The sequence below is a fragment of the Schistocerca gregaria genome, chromosome 2 (genome assembly GCF_023897955.1).
Source record: "Schistocerca gregaria isolate iqSchGreg1 chromosome 2, iqSchGreg1.2, whole genome shotgun sequence".
Taxonomy (NCBI): Eukaryota; Metazoa; Arthropoda; class Insecta; order Orthoptera; family Acrididae; genus Schistocerca; species Schistocerca gregaria.
The window spans coordinates 989,643,287-989,660,968 of record NC_064921.1 but is presented as its reverse complement, the minus strand read 5'-3'; positions in this window follow the sequence as shown (position 1 = coordinate 989,660,968).

Genomic DNA, 17,682 nt, shown 5'->3' with positions numbered 1-17,682 from the left:
AATCCTTTATTGTATGATTATATGATAGCGGAACAAACACTGGTAGCAGTTACTTCTGTAAAACATCTGGGGGTATGCGTACGGAACGATTTGAAGTGGAATGATCACATACAATTAATTGTTAGTAAGGCGGGTGCCAAGTTGAGATTCATTGTGAGAGTGCTAAGAAAATGTAGTCCATCAACAAAGGAGGTGGCTTACACAACACTCGTTCGACCTATACTTGAGTATTGCTCATCAGTGTGGGATCCGTACCAGGTAGGGGAGATAGAGAGATCCAAAGAAGAGCGGCGCGTTTCGTCACAGGGTTATTTGATAAGCGTGATAGCGTTACGGAGATGTTTAGCAAACTCAAGTGGCAGACTCTGCAAGAGAGGCGCTCTGCATCGCGGTGTAGCTTGTTGTCCAGGTTTCGAGAGGGTGCGTTTCTGGATGAGGTATCGATTATATTGCTTCCCCCTACTCATACCTCCCGAGGAGATCACGAACGTAAAATTAGAGAGATTCAAGCGCGCACGGAGGCTTTCCGGCAGTCGTTCTTCCTGCGAGCCATACGCGGCTGTAACAGGAAAGGGAGGTAATGACAGTGGTACGTAAAGTGCCGTCCGCCACACACCATTGGGTGGCTTGCGGAGTATAAATGTAGATGTAGATGAATGCACTCCCCTTTTATACTACCGCCATAGGTATATGTTCATGTCTCTATCCCACGGTTTTGTCCCCTTGTAACATCCACGAGATAAATTTTAGCTACAGTGCGACGAGAGGAAATTATGCCTGTAACAGTTATAAACATTATCTATTCGAAATAAGAAAAAATAGTGAAAACGATGATAAATATTAATTATTTATATAATATTCTATGATGTAATTGGACATATCGATTTGTATCATCCAAAGACAATGATGATTGTAAATTCCTTTTATGATATGCGTTTGTCTTCCTATGTTTTTACCTTTTGTTGGTTGGCTTTTGTAGGTTGCGGACGCATATCAAACTGAGGTCTGTTAAGAAATTGTGATTATTTGTTAATTATTACTTGAGAATAGAGTTCATTATTATTATAAATATGAGTGAATAATTATTTGTAACTTTAATTCCTCTCTCAGTAACCATTATCCGTGTTAATTATTTCTTTCCGTTGCAAGGAGCGCAGCCATTGATGATATCGATTTGTATCGCGTTTTTGTCTGTGTTTTCCCTAGAAACAAATCAAATGTTTGCTTGATAAAGTCTAAATAGTGCACAATACGAAAGTAGAGATTATGGAGTTTAATAAGCATTTCAAATACTTACTTATTTGCTCTAATAATAGAAAGTCTCTATCAATTGTCTACCGCCATCTTAACAATTATCTCAGCGCAAATTCAAATTACGCAACTCTGCGGACATAAATGCCGAATGTAATACAAATGTGTAAAAATAAATTTGCACCAGTGGTTCCGAACTCATTTTAATGAAAATGATTCGAATCAGATTGGTTCTTTTAAAGCAGTGTTCATAGCACGATCGTTATAACAAACTTTTCTAGCTGATGTATGGAGCCAAAATTAATTACGCACGAGTTGCGAAGAATATTGTTTCAGCTAACATACGTCAGTGTTGTGCGCAGATGATATTCGGTGGTTTTAATGATCATTTTGCTGAAGATATTGCTTCCATCATAATCAATAGTTGAATAGAATCTGTTGTATGAAATGTGATTTAGTGACACTTACACAATTTACAGACAACACTTTAACACGACGTTAACTTGGAGTTCTTTAGCAATTTGACCAAATCTTTAGCCGGGAGAAAAATTATGTAGTAATTACTCAACGTAATAAAATAAGATTATCATTTTCATTTACAAATTAGATAAATACCAAACCACTGGATAACACAGCGAACGCCACACCCTCAGTGAAGACATGGAATTAAGTTCTCACGAGGCATTTATGCACTCGTAAGAGCTTTTGTTACCTCACGTATCGAACCACTGTGTTCCCTCCCTGTACGCGCCGCTAAGGAGCTCCGTGTCAAGTGCGACCCTCTGAGTGGCTGCGAAACTCGGGGCAGGCGGATGTTGCGGCACAGCGAGCGTTTCCTCAGCCTGAAGGTTTTCAGGTCTGGCGTCCGCACCAGAACCTCCGACAACGTCCGGGGCTGCTTGTTCACTGTCGAGCTGTGCAAAAACGGGGACGCACGCTCCCGCCCACTGCCAGCACCTGTCCGCATTCACAATTCGGGGGACGAAGGTTCAAATCCGAGTCCGGCCATCCAGGTTTAGGTTTCCCGTGATTCCCCTAAATCGCTCCACATATAAATGTCGGGATGATCCCCTTGAAAGGTCGCGACCGTTTTCCTTCCCCATCGTCGACACAATCCGAGCTTGCGCTCCACCTCTAACGACCTCGATGTCAACGGGACGTTTAACCCGACCTTCCTTCTTTCCTTCCTTCATATTCACAAGCAGATTCTGTGGAAAGTCTTGGGCAGAAGGGGCAGAGATCGTACATCTCCTGCAGCTCTCTTGCGCGACAGTGCCGCAAGCAAATAAGACATCTTATGCAGTCCTGTCACCGTTTGTCCATAGCAAACGAAAGGCAAAGTAGTGAGGTCACCTGACAGCCTATCAAAACACTTGTGGCTCACTAAGCGTGACGTTGCAGCTGCCTGCGTCTCATAGTAGCGGAAATGTCTGCTTCGTGTCTCTAACAGTCAGTCTCATAGTCGTGGCATTCCTAATCCTGCATATGCTCCATCTACATCTACATCTACATTTATACTTCCAAAGCCACCCAGCGGTGTGTGGCGAAGGGCACTTTACGTGCCACTGTCATTACCTCCCTTAACTGTTCCAGTCACGTATGGCTCGCGGGGAGAACGACTGCCGGAAAGCCTCCGTGCACGCTCGAATCTCTCTAATTCTACATTCGTGATCTCCTCGGGAGGTATGAGTAGGGGGAAGCAATATATTCGATACTTCACCCAGAAACGCACCCTCTCGAAACCTGGGCAGCAAGCTAAACCGCGATGCAGAGCGCCTCTCTTGCAGAGTCTGCCACTTGAGTTTGCTAAACATCTCCGTAACGCTATCACGCTTATCAAATAACCCTGTGACGAAACGCGCTGCTCTTCTTTGGATCTCTCTATCTCCCCGACCTGGTACAGATCCCACACTGATGAGCAATACTCAAGTATAGGTCGAACGAGTGTTGTGTAAGCCACCTCCTTTGTTGATGGACTACATTTTCTTAGGACTCTCCCAATGAATCTCAACCTGGTACCCGCCTTACCAACAATTAATTTTATATGATCATTCCACTTCAAATCGTTCCGCACGCACACTCCCAGATATTTTACAGAAGTAACTGCTACGAGTGTTTGTTCCGCTATCATATAATCATACAATAAAGGATCCTTCCTTCTATGTATTCGCAATACATTACATTTGTCTATGTTAAGGGTCAGTTGCCACTCCCTGCACCAAGTGCCTACTCGCTGCAGATCTTCCTGCATTTCGCTGCAAGTTTCTAATGCTGCAACTTCTCTGTATACTACAGCATCATCCGCGAAAAGCCACACGACCAGAAGCCTTATAATTGTCCTGAAAAACAATCACTGATTGCGGCGAACAGCATCCGATCTGACCATATTAGTAGTGCGTTATAGGGACGGTTTCCCACACACTTCGGGAAATAGTTTGCTTCGAGCACTAGGGTTTCTCCAGAAATGTCAGACCAAGCGCTTCATCAGACCCCACACGCAGTAATTATTACAGTTGACCACTCGTTAATCTCTTTCGGTTTCCTTCGTAACTTTATAAATACTTTCCTACGGACGAAGATATCCTGATTACAGGTTGTCTTTTTGTCTTTGAGACTTTTATTCACAAAGAAGACGAGTACACAAAGTGCACTAGGCGAATGTCGATGAGCAAAAGTATGCAAACGAGAAAATAGTGTGTGTCAATGCAATGCGGTGTGCTAAAAGTGGAACACATGTGTATAGAGGAAGGTTCGTAAATAATGTAGGAGCAAAACAGCTAACCACCGAATACGTTGTAAATAAAGTGAATCGCGTCTGATACAGGTAAGACATTATATAGAATAATTCACGAATTACTTATATCCTAAATATTTACAGACAGGTTTACAATCAAGCTTACTCGAGGTGATTTCTAAAATCATATACAAATGTTGCCAAGGTTTCCCAGGGAAGGGGATACGACCGCACTTATTCTCTATATGTAAAACATAAATAATCTGGCGGACAGGGTGATCAACAGTCTGCGACTGTCTACTGATGACGCTGTGGTGTACGAGAATGTTTCGTCATTAAGTGACTATAGGAGGATACAAGATGACTTAGACATAATTTCCAGTTCTTGTGATGAATGGCAGGTTGCTGTAAATATAGAAAAATTTAAGTTAATGCAGATGAGGAGGGAAATCAACTTGGTAATGTTCGAATTCAGAATTAGTAGTGTGCCGCTTGACGCAGTCACGGCGATCAAACATCTAGGAGTGATGCTGTAAGGCATCTAAAATGAAACGAGCACGTAAGGGAAGGCGAATGATCGAATTCAGGTTATTGAGAGAATTTTAGGAAAGTGTAGCTCATCTAAAACGGGACCACGAACGGAAAGCTAGGGTGACCCATTTTTGAGTACAGGTCGAGTGTTCGGGGTCCCCACCAAATCGGATTAAAGGAGGATATCGTAGCGGTTCAGAAGCGGTACATTTCATCAACACGCGTGTATTACGGAGATCCTTCGTGAACTCAAATGAGAATCTCTGTAGGGAAACACAACCAAGAAAATTTAGAGAACCGGCATTTGAAGCTGACGGCACAACAATTCCAGAGTAGCTAACGTACTTTGCGCGTAAGGACAACGAAGATAAGATACGAGAAATTAGGACTTGTTTGAAGGCTTATAGACAGTCGGTTCGCTCTCTCTCAATTTTCGTATAGGACTGGAAAGAAAATCGCTTGTAGTGGTACAAGGTACCCTCCTCCATGCTTGCGGAGCATGTATGTAGATGTAAAATGTCAAAGCTTTTTCTATTTCTTCTTTACTTCGTGATTAGGCTTACAGCCAGTTACGTCTTCACTGATGCCATCTGTTTCTCGGTCGACATATCTATGTTTCCTATTATTTTATAGGCCCTAATTGCCCCTTGTTGAAGGATTCTGTCTTTTCCCATTTCTTTGAAATTTTATTTCACTTTTATGCATCTTCATTCCATTTCTTTCAATCATAGAGTATATATTAAGTTCCTAACTTATAATATTTATGGAGGCATACTGGAAAGAAACAGTGGCTAAACACTCTGTTATGCCGGCCGGTGTGGCCGAGAGGTTCTAAGCGGTACAGTCTGGAACCGCGCAACTGCTCCGGTCGCAGGTTTGAATTCTGCCTCGGGCGTCTCTATATCTACATCTACATCCGTACCCATCAATCCACCTAACGGTGCGTGGCGGAGGGTACCTTGAGTACCTCTATCGGTTCTCCATTTTATTCCAGTCTCGTATTGTTCGTGGAAAGAAGGATTGTCGGTATGCCTCTGTGTGGGCTCTAATCTCTCTGATTTTATCCTCGTGGACTCTTCGCGAGATATACGCATGAGGGAGCAATATACTGCTTGACTCCTCGCTGAAGGTATGTTCTCGAAGCTTCAACAAAAGCCCGTACCGAGCTACTGAGCGTCTGGTTGTGTGTGATGTCCTTAGGTTAGTTAGGTTTAAGTAGTTCTAAGGTCTAGGGGACTGATGACGTCAGCAGTCCCATAGTCCTCAGAGCCATTCGAACCATTTTGAACACTCAATTATATTTTCAAGCAGTTCGTAATTCTGCGCCCATTTGTTTGGATAAATATCATTGCAAAATTTTATGTAACTGCTCCGCCTGTTACCTCGACGACATTTCGTTTTACGAAATAAAGTTCGGAGGAAGGCAATGGCAAACCACCTCCACTAGGAATTTCGTAGTAAGGCGGCTCGGTTCTCCCGCGTCGCTCCCCTACGCTCTGTAAAGAAGTATGGGACTCATCATCATCGTCATCATCATTATCATCATCATGAAATAAAGAGGGGTTCAAGGAAACAGAGTTTCGTTTGTTAAAGTTCGTAAATGAACACTGCAAAAGGTGAGGAATAGCTCCCGAATACTGTTATGTACTAGATCTTTGAGAGAACATCCTCTTACTAAATGTTGTTGTTGTTGTCTTCAGTCTTGAGACTGGTTTGATGCAGCTCTCCATGCTACTCTATCCTGTGCAAGCTGCTTCATCTCCCAGTACCTACTGCAACCTACATCCTTCTGAATCTGCTTAGTGTACTCATCTCTCGGTCTCCCTCTACGATTTTTACCCTCCACGCTGCCCTCCAATGCTAAATTTGTGATCCCTTGATGCCTCAAAACATGTCCTACCAACCGATCCCTTCTTCTAGTCAAGTTGTGCCACAAACTTCTCTTCTCCCCAATCCTATTCAGTACCTCCTCATTAGTTACGTGATCTATCCACCTTATCTTCAGTATTCTTCTGTAGCACCACATTTCGAAAGCTTCTATTCTCTTCTTGTCCAAACTAGTTATCGTCCATGTTTCACTTCCATACATGGCTACACTCCAAACAAATACTTTCAGAAACGACTTCCTGATACATAAATCTATATTCGATGTTAACAAATTTCTCTTCTTCCGAAACGCTTTCCTTGCCATTGCCAGTCTACATTTTATATCCTCTCTCCTTCGACCATCATCAGTTATTTTACTTCCTAAATAGCAAAACTCCTTTACTACTTTAAGTGTCTCATTTCCTAATCTAATTCCCTCAGCATCACCCGATTTAATTTGACTACATTCTATTATCCTCGTTTTGCTTTTGTTGATGTTCATCTTATATCCTCCTTTCAAGACACTGTCCATTCCGTTCAACTGCTCTTCCAAGTCCTTTGCCGTCTCTGACAGAATTACAATGTCATCGGCGAACCTCAAAGTTTTTACTTCGTCTCCCTGAATTTTAATACCTACTCCAAATTTTTCTTTTGTTTCCTTTACTGCTTGCTCAATATACAGATTGAATAACATCGGGGAGAGGCTACAACCCTGTCTCACTCCTTTCCCAACCACTGCTTCCCTTTCATGCCCCTCGACTCTTACGACTGCCATCTGGTTTCTGTACAAATAGCCCAAGAAATATGAAACGACACCGTCAATATTACCTACTTGCTTTTAGGAACGCGTACACACTTTAATACACACAAGATTTTAAAATTAGCTTACTTTCGATAAAAATTAACGAAATTTGCTAATTTGTCCTATCTTTTTTTTTGGACTGCCTGTGATTCATATACGACCTAAGGCGCTGTGTCTGTAGTTGCTAGAAAAACCAGTACGAGGCAGGCAGGCTCCAATCACAGCATACGCTTCGGCCCGTTCCTCAGACTTTCGCCCAGCTTGAAGGGTAGGAGCGGCCTCGAAAAGAAGTTTCAGAAAATCGGGTGCCATTAACCACTTCCGACTGGCGTGTCAGTAATATCTGGTCACAGGCCGGCCGGAGTCGCAGAGCGGTTCTAGGCGCTACAGTCTGGAACCGCGCGACCGCTACTGTCGCAGGTTAGAATCCTGCCTCGGGCATGGGTGTGTGTGATGTCCTTAGGTTAGTTAGGTTTAAGTAGTTCTAAGTTCTAGGGGACTGATGACCTCAGAAATAAGTCCCATAGTGCTCAGAGCCATTTTGAATATCTGGTCACAGGGCTGTACACAAGCTCACGCTGAAATCTTACAAAGTAATGGTAGTGAATCGACTAGCGTTAGTGCATCAAGTGACCAATACAGGTACCCTTTGCTCGACGCCACTACTGCCGTCGCCTGTTCCAGTCTGTGCGTGGTGGTGGTGAATATCCTGAAATGCTTCTTTTTCTGTATGGCTGCATTTATTGGGTGCATGAGCGCGCAGGGCAAACGGAGTTGTGGTTTTCAAAAATCCTCATTAGTTACAACCAGAGCGTCTCAATGCCATGAAAACAAGAGTGTGGTGTGAAATTGATGCTACTCGAATGATTGCCTGATCTACACTCCTGGAAATTGAAATAAGAACACTGTGAATTCATTGTCCCAGGAAGGGGAAACTTTATTGACACGTTCCTGGGGTCAGATACATCACATGATCACACTGACAGAACCACAGGCACATAGACACAGGCAACAGAGCATGCACAATGTCGGCACTAGTACAGTGTATATCCACCTTTCGCAGCAATGCAGGCTGCTATTCTCCCATGGAGACGATCGTAGAGATGCTGGATGTTGTCCTGTGGAACGGCTTGCCATGCCATTTCCACCTGGCGCCTCAGTTGGACCAGCGTTCGTGCTGGACGTGCAGACCGCGTGAGACGACGCTTCATCCAGTCCCAAACATGCTCAATGGCGGACAGATCCAGAGATCTTGCTGGCCAGGGTAGTTGATTTACACCTTCTAGAGCACGTTGGGTGGCACTGAATACATGCGGACGTGCACTGTCCTGTTGGAACAGCAAGTTCCCTTGCCGGTCTAGGAATGGTAGAACGATGGGTTCGATGACGGTTTGGATGTACCGTGCACTATTCAGTGTCCCCTCGACGATCACCAGAGGTGTACGGCCAGTGTAGGAGATCGATCCCCACACCATGATGCCGGGTGTTGGCCCCGTGTGCCTCGGTCGTATGCAGTCCTGATTGTGGCGCTCACCTGCACGGCGCCAAACACCCATACGACCATCATTGGCACCAAGGCAGAAGCGACTCTCATCGCTGAAGACGACACGTCTCCATTCGTCCCTCCATTCACGCCTGTCGCGACACCACTGGAGGCGGGCTGCACGATGTTGGGGCGTGAGCGGAAGACGGCCTAACGGTGTGCGGGACCGTAGCCTAGCTTCATGGAGACGATTGCGAATGGTCCTCGCCGATACCCCAGGAGCAACAGTGTCCCTAATTTGCTGGGAAGTGGTGGTGCGGTCCCCTACGGCACTGCGTAGGATCCTACGGTCTTGGCGTGCATCCGTGCGTCGCTGCGGTCCGGTCCCAGGTCGACGGGCACGTGCACCTTCCGCCGACCACTGGCGACAACATCGATGTACTGTGGAGACCTCACGCCCCACGTGTTGAGCAATTCGGCGGTACGTCCACCCGGCCTCCCGCATGCCCACTATACGCCCTCGCTCAAAGTCCGTCAACTGCACATACGGTTCACGTCCACGCTGTCGCGGCATGCTACCAGTGTTAAAGACTGCGATGGAGCTCCGTATGCCACGGCAAACTGGCTGACACTGACGGCGGCGGTGCACAAATGCTGCGCAGCTAGCGCCATTCGACGGCCAACACCGCGGTTCCTGGTGTGTCCGCTGTGCCGTGCGTGTGATCATTGCTTGTAAAGCCCTCTCGCAGTGTCCGGAGCAAGTATGGTGGGTCTGACACACCGGTGTCAATGTGTTCTTTTTTCCATTTCCAGGAGTGTATCTCCACCGAACCATAACTTGCAACAGATAAGTGAACAATATACTGCAACCTTCCTTTCAGAGAACTAGCAACTAACTGTAATAACTACTGTTATGTCATGAAGGACAGTTCATGAACACACGTCGACAGTGCATCAATGACAGTATTACGAGGTTTCTGTGTAGCATTGACTACACTTCCAGCTATATTTATGGGTCTTTTTTTTTTTTTTGCAATCAATTTCGGTGTTACGCTACACCATATTCAGGGCAATCTGTAATACCAAGCGCACATGTGGATACCGGGTAATCATCACTGTGCATCTCACAGATGGTATCCAAAAATCAATGTCGGTTCTGCTGAACCTTCTTCCCTGTTCATGGTGTGAACGGAGGCATCACATCAGCTAGCAAGTTCATGCGCTGCCGCCCTGTACACCATACAAATCATGGAAAGCTGGGCATAAGAAATTGAATTACTGGACCGCTGAGAATTTCACTGGCCATGACATTCTGAATATCAGAGGCAGCGGACAGTGAACATTAGGTCCTTATTTCATTGAAAAATCCCGAGGGACAAAAGATAAGCAGTTTCTGTGCGTATCTACCGGCTCCCCTAGAAAAGTGCCACTTGAAATGTGTAGCTCTTTGCTGGTCGTTTGATAGGGCATGAAGGCGTTATCAGTTGGGCTGCGCGTTCGTCTGATAGACGCCAACTGGGCTTTTTTATCTGGGGTTTAGATCTGTAACCATATCACTGCGCCACTTGTGATTCTTGCCAGGCATATCTTTTACTACATAAATCGCAGTGCTTCAAATTTTTTGTCGACTCGGAAGTCCGTGGTGGAGCTATGAATCAATAGTATAAAATGTAATGAGATCAGGAGTGTAAGAAGATTTGAACTTGTGGAGTGCCTTAGCAAGTTCTTTATCAGAGTACAAACTGCAGCTTACATTCCACACTGGGAAAATAAAATAAAAAGCGATCTTATTTCATTAATAGCCATCAACTACGTCCCTGCGCAACAGCCGGCCGGTGTGGCCGAGCGGTTCTAGGCTCTTCAGTCTGGAACCGCGTGACCGCTACGCTCGCAGGTTCGAATCCTGCTTCGGGCATGGATGTGCGTGATGTCCTTAGGTTAGTTAGGTTTAAGTAGTTCTAAGTTCTAGGCGACTTATGACCATAGATGTTAAGTCCCATGGTGCTCAGAGCCATTTGAACATTTGAACCTGCGCAATAATAATTTCATGCTCCCGAAACTACTTAGTAAATTATAGAATATGTTACACAGAATTTGCGCTGTCTTCAACTAAACTTAAAGTTATATGGCCATAGGGAAGTGAATCCTAACACCTTCAGACAGATAACGTTTTCTTTAATGTATTCAGCGACTTGTAGTTATTTGTACAGGCTGCCTTGCTAATGAAAAGTGGGCTTGTTCGAGGAAGCAACGTTCAGCACAGAAGACGTCACGCAGTGCTTCAAGAGAGAAAGTCGAAGTAGTAAACAATGTCTATTTTTACAAGTGGTTCTAAGTGGTGCGCTAACTTACAAACACAACTAATGATGGATGGCAGCAAAACTTGATATATGTCATTTGTTGTCGTTACTAATAACACGATACGTCCACCAATACCACCAACAAGCTGTGATGTTGGCCCTTCTTTTAATGTTGTCTTAACAACTAAGTCACTACTAATCAGGTGGTACACAAAAAATAGACCCATATGTTTTCTTCATTGCAGTTTCGTCCTTCTGTAGGAGATGGGCTTGCAGCAGCCCTGTTCCTGTTCTTCAGCCACACAGATTTATTCAGAAAGTCCAAAAAACTTATAATACCTGAAAAATAAAAAAATTGAATTATCTTCATATGACATTGTTGATGTTTGATTTTCATGGCGTTTATGAGCTCAACTGATAATACTGTTCGTGAAGCTTCATGATCACATCCACGTTTGATGGCTGGAAGAAATGGTATTGTGAGGAAGGTGAAAGAAGTATAGGAAGATGGTTTAGGGATGTGAGTAGGAGAAGGTAGTTTGTTAGCGGATCATTACGAGGGTTAGTATAAAGGAAAAAATCGTGCCTCTAGAGAGTACTGAGTAGGGTGGAATGGGACCTACTATTAACTGTGTGGGATGGAATGGAATTAGAATGAGACAAGAGTATTTAGCTGTGAGATCGGAAATGAGGATGGTTTTGAAAATATAAAAGGGGGAATTTAGGATGAGTACGAGGTAGGTTGTCAGAATGACTTGTTGAAGGGCCGACGGCCCTAAAAGGGGATGCACGAGAGTAGTAATGAAGTGGACTACCTCCGTAGCCGAATGGTCAGCGTTGCTCTCTTCGGATGGGAAGGATTCGCGTTGGATTCCTGGAATCTTCTCCGATTTTTATGTGGTAGACATGTCTGGACCGGAATCCACCCAGTCAAATGAGGAGCTGCGTGGTTAAAAAAGCGGTGACATCTTCAGGATTGATCTACTTGCAATAACGGTTGGAGGGATTGGCAAAAAACTGATCACATGTGCCACGATCATAGATCGCTCCACGTACTCCCTTGTAGGCAGCAGTCAGACAGTCGAAACAAGCTTAAGACCTAACAGTGAGTGATGTTTTCCATTTTTTTATAGTAATAACGAAGTCGATAGTGTGTTCGGCAGTGGGAGTGGGACCTAAGGACTTACTTGGGTGGAGTGGTGTATCAGTAGAGTGGATGGGAGTGTGAATTCCGATTTGACATTTAGAGGAGAATGTGGGGTCGGGTATAATGAACGTACTACATAGTGACAGGTTTTGGAGATATGTTCATTGTTTTAGAAGGTAGTTAACTTTGCTTGTATTTACGATGGGGGATTCTTGCAGTCTTGGGTCAGATGGTTGTTATGGGTAAGGCATTTCTGGCATACACAGGATTGATAATTGAGGATTTCTACTAAATAAGGTCACTTTGGGGCTGCGCGGGATTAGCCGACCGATCTAGAGCGCTCCAGTCATGGACCATGCGGCTGGTCCCGGCGGAGGTTTGACTCCTCCCTCGGGCATGAGCGTGTGTGTTTGTCCTTAGGATAATTTAGGTTAAGTAGTGTGTAAGCTTAGGGGCTGATGACGTTGACAGTTAAGTCCCATAAGATTTCACACATAACTGAACAATTGATTGATCCCTTTGGGTGATGGGATGATCACTAGATGGTGGCGATTCAGAAAAATGTGTACAAGTGGATGGAGAGTAAAATGTTTGTAAATAACTCACATCATCAAAATTCTCAGTTACTATCAATTATCACTTACAACATTATTTTCAACCCTTTTATTTGAAGGAAATAATATCGCAAGTAAGAGATAAAGAAAGCATTGATAGTACCAGCACTTTTGATCAACTAATGCTGGCGTAGCTCATCAAGGAAAGGCCGAAACCATGAGACACTATCCGATGAGAAAGCCATGTACTAAACTACCGAAAAAGGTTTGTTGTTGTTGTGGCCTTCAGTCCTGAGACTGGTTTGATGCAGCTCTCCATGCTACTCTATCCTGTGCAAGCTTCTTCATCTCCCAGTACCTACTGCAACGTACATCCGTCTGAATCTGCTTAGTGTATTCATCTCTTGGTCTCCTCTACAATTTTTACCCTCCACACTGCCCTCCAATACTAAATTGGTGATCCCTTGACGCCTCAGAACATGTCCTACCAACCGATCCCTTCTTCTAGTCAAGTTGTGCAACAAACTTCTCTTCTCCCCAATCCTTTTCAATACATCCTCATTAGTTTTGTGATCTATCCATTTAATCTTCAGCATTCTTCTGTAGCACCACATTTCGAAAGCTTCTATTCTCTTCTTGTCTAAACTATTTATCGTCCATGTTTCACTTCCATACATGGCTACATTCTTTACAAATACTTTCAGAAATGACTTCCTGACACTTAAATCTATACTCGATGTTAAGAAATTTCTCTTCTTCAGAAATGCTTTCCTTGCCAATGCCAGTCTACATTTGATATCCTCTCTACTTCGACCATCATTAGTTATTTTGCTCTTTAAATAGCAAAACTCCTTTACTACTTTAAGTGTCTCATTTTCTAATGTAATTCCCTCAGCATCACCCGACTTAATTCGACTACATTCCATTATCCTCGTTTTGCTTTTGTTGATGTTCATCTTATATCTTCCTTTCAAGACACTATCCATTCCATTCAACTGCTCTTCCAAGTCCTTTGCTGTCTCTGACAGAATTACGATGTCATCGGCGAACCTCAAAGTTTTTATTTCTTCTCCATGGAATTTTATACCTACTATGAATTTTTCTTTTTTTTTCCCTGTCTCATTCCCTTCCCAACCACTGCTTCCGTTTCATGCCCCTCGACTCTTATAACGGCAATCTGCTTTCTGTACAAATTGTAAATAGCTTTTCGCTCCCTGTATGTTACCCCTGCCACCTTCAGATTTTGAAAGAGAGTATTGCAGTCAACATTAACAAAAGCTTTCTCTAAGTCTACAAATGCTAGAAACGTAGGTTTACCTTTCCTTAATCTAGCTTCTAAGATAAGTCGTAGGGTCAGTATTGCGTCACGTGTTCCGATATTTCTACGGAATGCAAACTGATCTTGCCCGAGGTCGGCTTCTACTAGTTTTTCCATTCGTCTCTAAAGAATTCGTGTTAGTATTTTGCAACCGTGGCTTATTCAACTGAGAGTTCGGTAATTTTCACATCTGTCAGCACCTGCTTTCTTTGGGATTGGAATTATTACATTCTTGTTGAAGTCTGACGGTATTTCGCCGGTCTCATACATCTTACTCACCAGATGGTAGAGTTTTGTCAGGACTGTTTAAATGCTGTATATCTCAACGGGACAATGGGGCGAGAAGAAATAATGAACCAGGCGGCTGTGATCACTTACGACGTTAATGGAAAACAGATATTGTATTAGATGAAACAAAGTACTGTATCCTTCACGATAAACCGGAAAACGGCTAGAGTTTTGAAAGAAAGTATATAATCCCTATACATCTACATCTACATCTACATGACTACTCTGCAATTCACATTAAAGTGCTTGGCAGAGGGTTCATCGAACCACATTCATACTATCTCTCTACCATTCCACTCCCTAACAGCGCGCGGGAAAAACGAACACCTAAACCTTTCTGTTCGAGCTCTGATTTCTCGTATTTTATTTTGATGATCATTCTTACCTAAGTAGGTTGGGCTAAACAAAATATTTTCCCATTCGGAAGAGAAAGTTGGTGACTGAAATTTCGTAAAAAGATCTCGCCGCGATGAAAAACGTCTTTGGTGTAATGACTTCCATCCCAATTCGCGTATCATATCTGCCACACTCTCTCCCCTATTGCGTGATAATACAAAACAAGCTGCCATTTTTTGCACCCTTTCGATGTCTTCCGTCAATCCCACCTGGTTAGGATCCCACACCCCGCAGCAATATTCTAGCAGAGGACGAACGAGTGTAGTGTAAGCTGTCTCTTTAGTGGACTTGCTGTATCTTCTAAGTGTCCTGCCAATGAAACGCAACCTTTGGCTCGCCTTCCCCACAATATTATCTATGTGGTCTTTCCAACTGAAGTTGTTCGTAATTTTAACAACCAGGTACTTAGTTGAATTGACAGCCTTGAGAATTGTACTATTTATCGAGTAATCGAATTCCAACGGATTTCTTTTGGAACTCATGTGGATCATCTCACACTTTTCGTTATTTAGCGTCAACTGCCACCTGCCACACCATACAGCAATCTTTTCTAAATCGCTTTGCAACTGATACTGGTCTTCGGATGACCTCACTAGACGGTAAATTACAGCATCATCTGCGAACAACCTAAGAGATCTGCTCAGATTGTCACCCAGGTCATTTATATATATCAGAAACAGCAGAGGTCCCAGGACGCTTCCCTGGGGAACACCTGATATCACTTCAGTATTACTCGATGATTTGCAGTCTATTACTACGAACTGCGACCTTCCCGACAGGAAATCATGAATCCAGTCGCACAACTGAGACGATACCCCATAGGCCCGCAGCTTGATTAGATGTCACTTGTGAGGAACGGTGTCAAAAGCTTTCCGGAAATCTAGAAATACGGAATCAACTTGAGATCCCCTGTCGATAGCGGCCATTACTTCATGTGAATAAAGAGCTAGCTGCATTGCACAAGAGCGATGTTTTCTGAAGCCATGCTGCTTACGTATCAATAGATCGTTTCCTTCGAGGTGATTCATAATGGTTGAATACAGTATATGCTCCAAAACCCTACTGCAAACCGACGTCAATGACATAGGTCTGTAGTTAGATGGATTACTCCTACTACCCTTCTTAAACACTGGTGCGACCTGCGCAATTTTCCAATCTGTAGGTACAGATCTATCGGTGAGCGAGCGGGTGTATATGAGTGCTAAGTAGGGAGCTATTGTATCAGCGTAATCTGAAAGGAAACTAATCGGTATACCTTCTGGACCTGAAGACTTGCCCATATCAAGCGATTTGAGTTGCTTCGCAACCCCTAAGGTATCTACTTCTAAGAAACTCATGCTAGCAGCTGTTCGTCTTTCAAATTCTGGAATATTCCATTCGTCTTCCTTGGTGAAGGAATTTCGAAAAACTGCGTTCAATAACTTCGCTTTAGCGGCACAGTCGTCGGTAACAGTACCATCGGCACTGCGCAGCGAAGGTATTGACTGCGTCTTGCCGCTTATGTACTTTACATACGACCAGAATTTCTTAGGATTTTCTACCAAATTTCGAGACAATGTTTCGTTGTGGAACCTATTAAAGGCATCTCGCATTGAAGTCTGTGCCAAATTTCGCGCGTCTGTAAATTTTATCCAGTCTTCGGGATTTCTCGTTCTTCTGAACTTCGCATGCTTTCTCCGTTGCCTCTGCAACAGCGTTCGGACCTGTTTTGTGTACCACGGGGGATCCGCTCCATCTCTTACCAATTAATGAGGTATGAATCTCTCAATTGCTGTTGCTACTATATCTTTGAATTTGAGCCACATGTCGTCTACATTTGCATAGTCAGTTCGGAAGGCTTCTAGTGACGCTATATCCGCTTTTTTAAATAAAATTATTTTGCGTTTGTTTCTAGTGGATTTGGAAGAAATGGTATTGAGCCTAGCTACAACGACCTTGTGGTCACTAATCCTTGTATCAGTCATGATGCTCTCCATCAGCTCTGGATTGTTTGTGGCTAAGAGGTCAAGTGTGTTTTCGCAACCATTTACAATTCGTGGACTAACTGCTCGAAATAATTTTCGGAGAAAGCATTTAGGACAATCTCAGAAGATGTTTTCTGCCTACCACCGGTTTCGAACAAGTATTTTTGCCAACATACTGAGGGTAGGTTGTAGTCCCCACCAACTATAACCGTATGAGTGGGGTATTTATTTGTTACGAGACTCAAACTTTCTCTGAAGTGTTCCGCAACTGTATCATCAGAGTCTGGGGGTCGGTAGAAGGAGCCAATTATTAACTTAATTCGGCTGTTAAGTATAACCTCCACCCATACCAATTCGCACGGAGTATCTACTTCGACTTCACTACAAGATAAACCACTACTGACAGACACAAACACTCCACCACCAATTCTGCCTAATCTATCTTTCCTGAACACCGTCTGAGACTTCGTAAAAATTTCTGCGGAACTTATTTCAGGCTTTAGCCAGCTTTCTGTACCTATAACGATATCAGCTTCTGTGCTTTCTATTAGTGCTTGAAGCTCAGGGACTTTTCCAGCGCAACTACAACAATTTCTAACTATAATTCCGACTGTTCCTTGATCCAAGCACGTCCTGTATTTGCCATGCACCCTTTGACATTGCCGCCCACCCCGCACTTTCCCGAGGCCTTCTAACCTAAAAAACCGCCCAGTCCACGCCACACAGCCTCCGCTACCCGTGTAGCCGCCAGCTGAGTGTAGTGAACTCCTGACCTATTCAGCGGAACCCGAAACCCCACCACCCTATGGCGCAAGTCAAGGAATCTGCAGCCAACACGGTCGCAAAACCGTCTCAGCCTCTGCTTCAGACCCTCCACCCGGCTCTGCACCAAAGGTCCGCAGTCGGTTCTGTCGACGATGCTGCAGATGGTGAGCTCTGCCTTCATCTCGTAAGCAAGACCGGCAGCCTTCACCAAATCAGATAGCCGCTGGAATCCAGAGAGAATTTCCTCAGATCCAAAGCAACACACTTCATTAGTGCCGACATG